The sequence below is a fragment of the Mus caroli genome, chromosome 9 (genome assembly GCF_900094665.2).
Source record: "Mus caroli chromosome 9, CAROLI_EIJ_v1.1, whole genome shotgun sequence".
NCBI classification, from domain to species: Eukaryota; Metazoa; Chordata; class Mammalia; order Rodentia; family Muridae; genus Mus; species Mus caroli.
Window position 1 is genome coordinate 4,402,587 of NC_034578.1, and position 9,499 is coordinate 4,412,085.

Consider the following 9,499-nt stretch of genomic DNA (forward strand, 5'->3'; position numbering starts at 1 on the left):
TAGTTCTAGCCAATTAATTGCAAAATTTATTTAAATAGAATTACATAAAGTTCCACTGTGTAATTTGCCACATTTTCTTCATTTATATATCTGTTGAGGACCATCTAGGTTGTTTACATTTTCTGGGCATTGTGAACAGAGAGTAATGAACATGGTTGAAAAAGTGTCTCTGTGGATGAAGTGTCCCAGGACTGGTATAGTTGGATCTAGAGATAGATTGATTCCCATATTCCTGAGGGACCATCACACCCTTTTCCATAGTGGCTGCACACCCACTAGCAATGGATGAGTGTTCCCCTTACTTCACATCTTCACCAGCATGAGCTGCCATCTGTTTTATTGATCTTAGTAATTTTGACAGGCTTAAGATGAAACTGAGTGTAGTTTTTATTTGCACTTCCCTGATGACTAAATATGTAGGACAATTCTTTAAGTGTTTCTCAGCCATTTTCCTCTTTTGAACGTTGTCTGTTTAGATATGTACTCTGTTTTTCATTGAGTTATTTATTTTCTTGATATGTAGTTTTGAGTTCTTTATATTTTTTGGATATTAGTGCTCAATCATATGTGGAGTTAGTGAAAATCTTTTCCATTCTGTAGGCTCCCACTTCGTCCAAATCATCATTTTTGGCATGTAGAAGTTTCTCAGTTTCATGAGGCCTCACTTATTAATTGTTCATCTTAGTGCCTGTGCTAATAGTATTCTGTTCAGAAAGTTTTCTCCTATGCTGACACATTCAAGGTTGCCCCTCACGTTCACTTCTACCAGGTTCAGTATGTCTGCTTTTTTTCTTCTTTTAAAAACTTTACACTAATTCTTTGTGTTTCATGTCATGCACACCAGTCCAGCTGATCTACCTGTTGTCTCATACCTTCACTTTGCCCTTGCCAATTCATCCCAAATAAAAAAGTACACAAACAAAAACCAACCATAGAAAAACATCTCATTGTGGAAGCTGTACTGTGTCACAGTATGTCCCACAGTCTACCCCTCTGTCCACACATCTTCACTTGCAAAAGTTCATTGCAATGAGTCATTGGTCTGGTTTGAGATCTGGCTTCTGTGACACCATCATTATTAGATCCTCATTGGACCTCATCTTGATTGTCCTGTTTTTGCCCTGTGTCATGGAGATTTTGCAGCTTTGGATCAGCAGGACTGACCCTTTCACACATCTCCATGATTTGCAGATAATATTGATTTTGGGGTAGACCATCTCAGAGTCCTGGATCTGGGCCTGCCTGGTAGCTGAGCTGGTCATAGCATGGGCTCTCCCTTATCTGCACCACCAGGGTGGGTTCTCCAGGACTACTCAGTGCCAACATATATCCCGAGTTTTTGTCCCCACCGGCAGAAACACACTCAGGACAACCGGAATCTTCTGCGGCAAAGCTTTATTGCTTACTTCTCAGGAAGACCCCGACCCCAGAAAATGGAGTCGCTTATATAGCCCCCAGCCATGACGTTTCAGCACCTGATGTGGCGTGACAGCTCCTGATTNGTTGCTCACCCATCACCCCACTATTATGCCCCGAGAATGGGCAGTGACTAGGAGTGAGTTCACTCTCACACCTGCATACAAGGCTTGTTTACTAGTTAGGCACAGTGGAGGCCAGCGCCATCTTATAATGGCAATTGCTCGCCACGGCTCTCCACAGCGATTGCTCGCGGCATGGCTCTCCACAAACATAGGCAGGAGACAGGGTTTCCTCTCCTTTTCTCATGTCCTTAGGGTCAAACCCATGCCTCCAGAGGCAGCTCCACTGTGCTGCCCAGTCAAGGCAGGGTGCCCACTCTCCCAAGTGCTGCAGCCTGAGAGGGGCTGGCCCAGCTCTCACATTCTCACATCCTTGGGGCTGGCTCACTCTTGCCTTTGTCATCAGGGCCAGCTTCACTGTGTTACCCAGGTGAGGAGCAGGGTTCATTCCTATAGCCAGTGAAGGGTAGGCTAGCTCTTGTGCACTCATGCTCCAGGTCTCCTGACTACCACAGGTGATGAGGGACAAGTGGGGAGGGCATCATTCCTTTATTCATGCCACCTCATGGCAGACTAGTGCTGGTGATCCATTGGAGTCGAGTTTTGTGCAGGGTGATAAGTATTAAACTATTTGAATTCTTCTGCATGTAGATATCCAGTTTAATCAGCACCAGTTGTTGAAGATTCCCACCCCCAGGTGAATATTTCTTGTTTCTTTATAAAAAAAAAATCAGGTGTTAATAGACTTAGGGATATATATATCTGGGTCTTCAGTTGATTTAACATATGTGTTTGTGTTCAAACATAAAATTGTTTTTATTATAGCTCTGTAGTATAGTATGGGGTCAGAGGTGATGATACTTTCAGTTATTTTCATTATTCAGGATTGTTTTAATTATCCTGGATTTCTATGTTTCCATCTAAAGCTAAAAATTATCATTTCATGATTTGTAAAGAATTGTAATGGAGTTTTGATGTGCATTGCCTTGAATTTGTAGACTGCTTTTGGTAGGATGGCCATTTTTACTATATTACTCCCACCAATCCATGTTTATAGGAAATCTTTTCATGTTCTGATACCTTCTTCAATTTCTTTCTTAAATTACTTGAAGTTTTAAAAAAGTCATGTATGATTAAACTTTTACGTTTTTCTTATGCTTGATTAGAGTTATATCCAGATATTTTATATCATTTGAGTCAATTTTGAAAAGAGCCCCACCTATTGCCATGCAACCCAGCATAGGAGGAGGAAGATGACAGGCAAAACTGCAGATTGCTATGCCATCCACAGACCTGCCCTCTGGTACACAGTATAGGCAGGCAATAAACACTTGCTTGCCTTCATGTCAAATGGTATGGGTAGAAGATGTCAGTCACCCAAGGTCCCTCCAGACAAGTGCCCAGCCTGTAACAGGAACCATCACAATATGTGAGAGTTGGTGGACAGATGGGAGCGAAAGAGAAATAGAACAGCTTAAACATTATGAAGAGAGATGGAACAGGAGACTTGAGGGAAGAGAAAAGTAGCCTGCTGTGAGTGGCCAGCTCTACTGCTTGAAGCCTTGGTGTGGTCCCAACCTGAGCTGCAACCTGAGCCATGTCTGTGTTTTAAATAGGTAGTGGTAGGGGTTAGTGTCAGAGTTTGTGGCTTATATTACCACTAGCGAACATGGGGATATCCCTGGTCCCATGGATGTTCAGGGTCTGTGTAGAATTGGCCCTGCCCCTCATTGGCTGTGACTCACAGGCACCAGTACTAGGGAATGCCGACCTGTACCTCCCTCAGCAGCATATTGGAGCTGGCCCTACTAGTAGGAAGTAGAGTAATCCAGCCCTGATGGTGTGAATGAGGGAGAGCTGTCCCTAACACTACTCTGCCCTAAGGTGGAGGGGGTTTGGCCCCCTACTCTCTCACCTCTTGCCTTCTGCAGCAGTCAGAAGAACTTGTTCGAGGGTCACCATAAGAGCAGGTGAACTGTCCCTGTCTTTCATAGCTACAGCATTCTTGAGAGCAGGCCCTGCATCTTGCCTAAGCAACAGTGGAGCTGACCCTGAAGGCTAAGTCAAAGTGAGCCAACCTTGAGGGTGTGTGAGAGAAAGCGAGCTGTACCAGCCCCTCTCAGGCTGCAGCACTTGGGAGACTGGGCATCATGCCTTGATTGGACAACACAATGGACCTGGCTCTGGAGGTATGGGTGAGGGTGAGCTGGCCCCAAGTGCATGAGAACAAGAGAGCTGACACTGCCTTTTGATAATGGCTGCATTGAGTAGTCTAGGTGGAGCAGTCAGTCCTGGAGAACTTGACCTGGTGGTGCAAATAAGGGAGAGCCCATGCCATGACCAACCCAGTTAGGCCCACCCAAAAATCTATATTATCTGCAAACAGTGGAGATGTGTGAAAGGGCCAGTCCTGCTGATCCAAAGCTGCAAAATCTCCATGACACAGGGCAAAAATAGGACAATCAAGATGAGGTCCAATGAGGATCAAAGAAGCCAGAGATCTCAAACCAGACCAATGACCCATTGCAATGAATGTTTGCAAGTGAAGATGTGTGGACAGAGGGGTAGGGTAGACTGTGGGACACACTGTGACACACTACAGCTTCCACGTTGAGATTTTCTTCTATGGTTGTTTGTTTTGTTTGTTTATTTTGGGGGGAATATGAAGGGAGGATACGAGGGGACAGAGAAATTAATGGGACTGAGGTGCATGATGTGAAATTCACAAAGAATCAATAAAAGTTTAAAAAATTGCATATATATTCATAATTGGTCTGTGATTTTCTTCTTTTTCTCATTTTTATGTGTTTTGGGTATCAGGGTAACTGTAGTCTCAAAAACAAATTTTGGAACGTTCTTTTTGTTTCTATTTTGTGGAATAATTTGAGGAGTATTGGCATTAACTTTTTGAATGAATTGCTTGATGTTTGCTGAACTGCTGTGCCCTGGGCCTTTGGGTGTGTCTGTTGCTATGTCCCCCTTTTAGCTTCAATTTTTAAAGTTTGGATCTGTTCTTTTTGCCTTTTACTTAATTTGGGTAAGAGTTTGACAATCTTATTTTCTCTTTGCTTCATTGATTCTTGGTATTATGTCTTGGGTTATTTCTATTTTATTGATTTCAGCCCCGAGTCTGATTCTTACTTATAGTCTACTCCTTTTGGGTATTTGATTTCTTCTTTTTGTTCTAAAACTTTCAGGTATGCTTTTAAGTTACTAGCATGAAATCTCTCAATTTTAAAAAAGTAGGCACTTAGTGTTATGAATTTGCCTCTTAGAAGCACCTATATTGTACTCCATAAGTTTGGGTATGTTGTATATTTATTTTTATTCACTCCTAGAAAGTTTTTAGTTTGTATCATGGCCCATTTTCATTTAGTAGAGAGTTGTTCCGTTTCCATAGGTTTGTAAGCTTTTTGTTGGTTTTGTTGTTGATATTCAGTTTAAATTCATAGTAGTCAAATAGGACACAGGGTATTATATCAATTTTCTTGTATTTCTTGAGACTTTCTTTGTGTTTGAATATGTGGTCAACTTTGGAGAAAGTTCCATGAAGTGCTGAGGAGAAGGTATATTCTTTTGTGTTTGGTAAATGCCTCTTTATAATACCAGTTATCTCCAGCATTTCTGTTTAGTTTTTGTCTGAATGCCCATCTATGGGTAAGAGTAGGATATTTGAAGTCTCCTACTATCAGTGTCTGAGGGTTAATATGTGATTTAAGCAGTAGTATTTTTTTTAAAATGATATTGGTTATCTTTGTGTTTGAGGCATAGGTGTTAAGAATTGCAAGGTTTTCTTGGTAGATTTTCCTTTGATGTGTATGTAGTACTTTATTAGTTTTGGTTTGAAGTATTATTTTGTCAGGTATTAAAATAGCTACACAGCTTGCTTCTTAAGTCCATTTGCTTGGGATATCGTCTTCCCTCATTTTATCTTGAAGTGTCTGTCCTTAATTTTAAGGTGTATTTCTCAGATGCAGCAGAACATGGATCCTGTTTTTGCATCCATTTTGTTAGTCTGTGTCATTTAATTGGGGGAATTGAGACCACTGATATTGAGAGCACTGAGTAGTGTTTATTGATTCCTGTTGTTTTTGCTGCTGTCGTTGTTACTATTGGTGTTTGTACCTGTGTATGTGTCTGTTTCTCTCTTTTGATTTGGTGGTCTGGGACTTTTTCCTCTCTTCCTCCTCTTTAGGTTGGAGTTTTCTTTTGTGCCTTCTAATGACTAGATTAGTAGCTAGGTGTTGCTTAAATTTTGTTTTTATCATGGAATGTCCTATTTTCTCCATCAATTTTTATTGAAAGTTTTGCTAGGTATAGTAATCTGGGCTAGCATCTTTGGCCTTTTTGAGTCTGCAGCACATCTGTCTTGGCCCCTCTGACTAAAAGTCTCCACTGAGAAGGGTCTATTCTAATAGGCCTATCTTTATATATTACTTTGTCTTTCTCTTGCAGCTTTTAATATTCTTTGTTCTATAAATTTAGTGTTTTGATTATTATGTAGTGGAAGGACTTTTTTGTTTTGGCCCAGTCTATTTGATGTTCTGTGTGGTTCTTGTACCTTGATAGGCATCTCCTTCTTTAGATTAGGGAGATTTTCTTTTCTTTTTCTTTTTAAAGATTTGTTTATTTATTATGTATGTAAGTACACTATAGCTGTTGTGAACTTTCATGTGGTTGTTGGGAATTGAATTTGTAGGACTTCTGCTCGCTCTGGTCAACCCCTCTGCTCCAGTTGGCCCCACTGGCTCTGGCCCAAAGATTTATTATTATACATAAGTACACTGTAACTGTCTTTAGAGGCATCAGAAGAGGGTGTCAGATCTCATTACAATGGTTTTGAGCCACCATGTGGTTGCTGGGATTTGAACTCAGGACCTTCGAAAGAGCAGTCAGTGCTCTTACCCGCTGAGCCATCTCACCAGCCCCAGGAGACTTTCTTTTATGATTTTGTTAATAATATTTTCTGAGCCTTTGACCTGGGTTTTATCTACTTCCTTTATTCCTATTATTCTTAGATTTGGTCTTTTCAGTGTTCTAGATTCCTAGAATGTTTTGTGTTGGGAGTGTTTTAGATTTAACATTTTCTTTGATGGAGGTATTCATTTCTTCTATCAGGTTTTTAGTGTCCAAGAGCTCTTTTCCACGTCTTGTATTCTGTTTGTGAGGCATGCCTCTGAGATTCTTGATTTAATTCCTAAATTTTTAATTTTCAGATTTCTTTCAGATTGTGTTTTCTTTACTTTATTTCAAGTTTCAGGTCTTTTAACAGTTTTTACTCATTTTCTTCACCTGCTTGTTCCTGTTTTCATAGGTTTCTTTTCAGGAGTCATGCATATCTTTTGAAAGGATCCCTATCATTTCATGAAGGCTATTTAAAGTCTTTGTCATGTGCTTCATCTATGTTGTAATACTCAGGGCCTACTGTGGTGTGCTGCTGGCCTCTAGTGGAGACATATTGCCCTGGGTGTATTTTTACACCAGTGTCTAGACATCTGGGTTGGGAAGATCTTAATTCTAGGTGCTGATACTTGGTCTTATCTTTGCTGAGTGTTCTGTTACTTGGTTTCTGTTGCCATCTCTGGTTGTTAGGATAGCATGGTGGCTGTGTGTTTCCTGGTAGGGAATTCTGGGATATTACTGGGTGTGCTTGTTGAGAATTCTGGGTAAATTGTCTTTCTAGATATTGGGAGCTGACACTCAGGAATGGGTTTAGGCTAGGAGGGTTGAAGTCTGAGAGAGTGCTTTGTAGGTAGGAAACTAGGCTATCCCACCATGATATTCCTAGTCCAGTGTGAGGAATGGCTGCAAAAGTTTTCTGCTGCACAGTTGGGCATGATAATGGGAGAATGGATTTTGAGGGTTTGAAGATCTATAGTTAGCTTATCTGCTTCTTTGGCCAGGATTCTGGTACCCGTGGAATGCATGCTGTGGTTGGGACTAGGATGAAGTGAGGAGAGCAGAGAATAAAGGTTGGAGGAGAATATCTCTGTGGTCCACTGGAAACAGGGTAAGGATGAGGGGAGGCTGCAGATTGTGGTCTACTGTAGAGCAGGAGAGTGGGGCAAAGCTGGGGGTTTGGATTTGTAAAAGAGGAGGGGGAGGTGAATGTTTGCAGTTAGCCCACCTGCTTTCCTGGCTGGTATTATAATTGATGTCTTTTACCTAGTAGAATGTTTTGAAAGGATGTTCATGTTCCAGTATAAAGTATCATCACCCCTTTAAAATGAGTTAAAACTAGCCTTACTGAGAAGTAAACCACTCACCATACAATGTGCTCATGGAGACATGACAAGCCAATGGTTATTTAGTATAACTAGCATTATAAAACACCATTGCAATTTTTAAGACTTCTTTTTAGTATTTAAAAAAAATTTATGTATTTTTATCCCAAATGCTGCCCCCTCTTGGTATCTCCTCACAGAGTTCCTCCCCCATCCCCACCCTCCCTTTGCCTCTGAAGATACCTTTCCTAGGTATTCCCCTCACCCCTTACTTTGGTGCATCAAGTCTGCAGGATTAGGTGTATACTCTCCCACTGAGGCCAGATAAGACAGTCCTTTGCTGCATATATGCCGTGGTGCCTCATACCAGCATGTGTATGCTCTTTGGATGATAGTTCAGTCTCTGGGAGCTCTCAGGGATCCAGATTAGTTGACACTGTTGGTCGTCCTGTGGGGTTGCCATCACCTCAGGGCCCTCAATCCTTCCACTAACTCTTTTATAGAAATCTCTACCTCAGTCCAATAGTTGGCGAGAGTATCTGCATCTATCTCAGTCAGCTTCTGGTAGAGCCTCTCAGAGGACAGCTATGCTAGGCTCCTGTCTGCAAGCACAACATGGCATCAGTAATAGTATCAAGGATTGGTGTCTGTACATGGGATGGGTCTCAAGTTGGGCTGGTCTCTGGTTGTCCATTACTTCAGTCTTAGCTTCATTATTGTCCTTGAATTTCTTTTAGACAGGACCAATTTTGGATTGAAAGTTTTGTAAGTGGGTTGGTGTCCCCATCCCTCCATTGGGGGTCCTGTCTGGTTACTGGAGGTGGCCTCTTCAGGCTCTATCTTTCCACTGTTGGTCATTTCAGTTAAGGTCACTCTCACTGACTACTAAGAGCCTCACCTATCCCAGGTCTCTGGGACTTCTTAGAGATTCTCCCCACACCCAAACCCTGGCAGCTGTATATTTTCATTCATTCTCCTGGCCCTCTGGCCCTCTCAACTGTCTCTCCCCATAATTGATCCTGCCTCCATGTTCCCCTCCTCCTTCTCTCTCCCACCCAGGTTCCTTCTTCCCTCTGCCTCCCATGACTATTTTGTTCCCCCTTCCAAGTAGGATTCGAGCATCCTCATTTTGGCCTTCCTTCTTTTTTACCTTTTTTGGGTCTGTTGGGTGTATCATGACTATTCTGTACTTTTTGGCTAATATCCATGTATCAAGGAGTACATACTATACATGTCCTTTGGGGTCTGGGTTATCTTACCCAGAAAGATATTTTATAATTCCATCTACTTGCCTGCAAAATTCATGATGTCCTTGTTTTTAATAACTGAATAATATTCCATTGTGTAAATGAACCGCATTTTCTGTATTCATTCTTTGACTGAGGGATGTCTGGGTTGTTTCCAGTTTCTGGCTATTACACATAAAGCTGCTATGAACATAGTAGAGCACATGTTCTTGTGGTATGGTGGAACATTTTTGAGTTTATGCTCAGGAGCGGTATAGCTGGGTCTTTAGGTAGACCAATTTCCAGTTTTGGGAGAAACTGCCAGATTGTTTTCCAGAGTGGTTGTACAAGTTTGCAATCACACCAACAATCGAGGGGTGTTCCTTTTTCACTAAATCCTTGCCCACATGTGCTGTCATTGAGTTTGTTTGTTTGTTTGTTTATTTATTTATTAATATTAGGTATTTTCTTCATTTACATTTCCAATGCTATCCCAAAAGTCCCCCATACTCCCCCAATCCCCTATCCACCCACCCACTCCCACTTCTTGGCACTGGCGTTCCCCTGTACT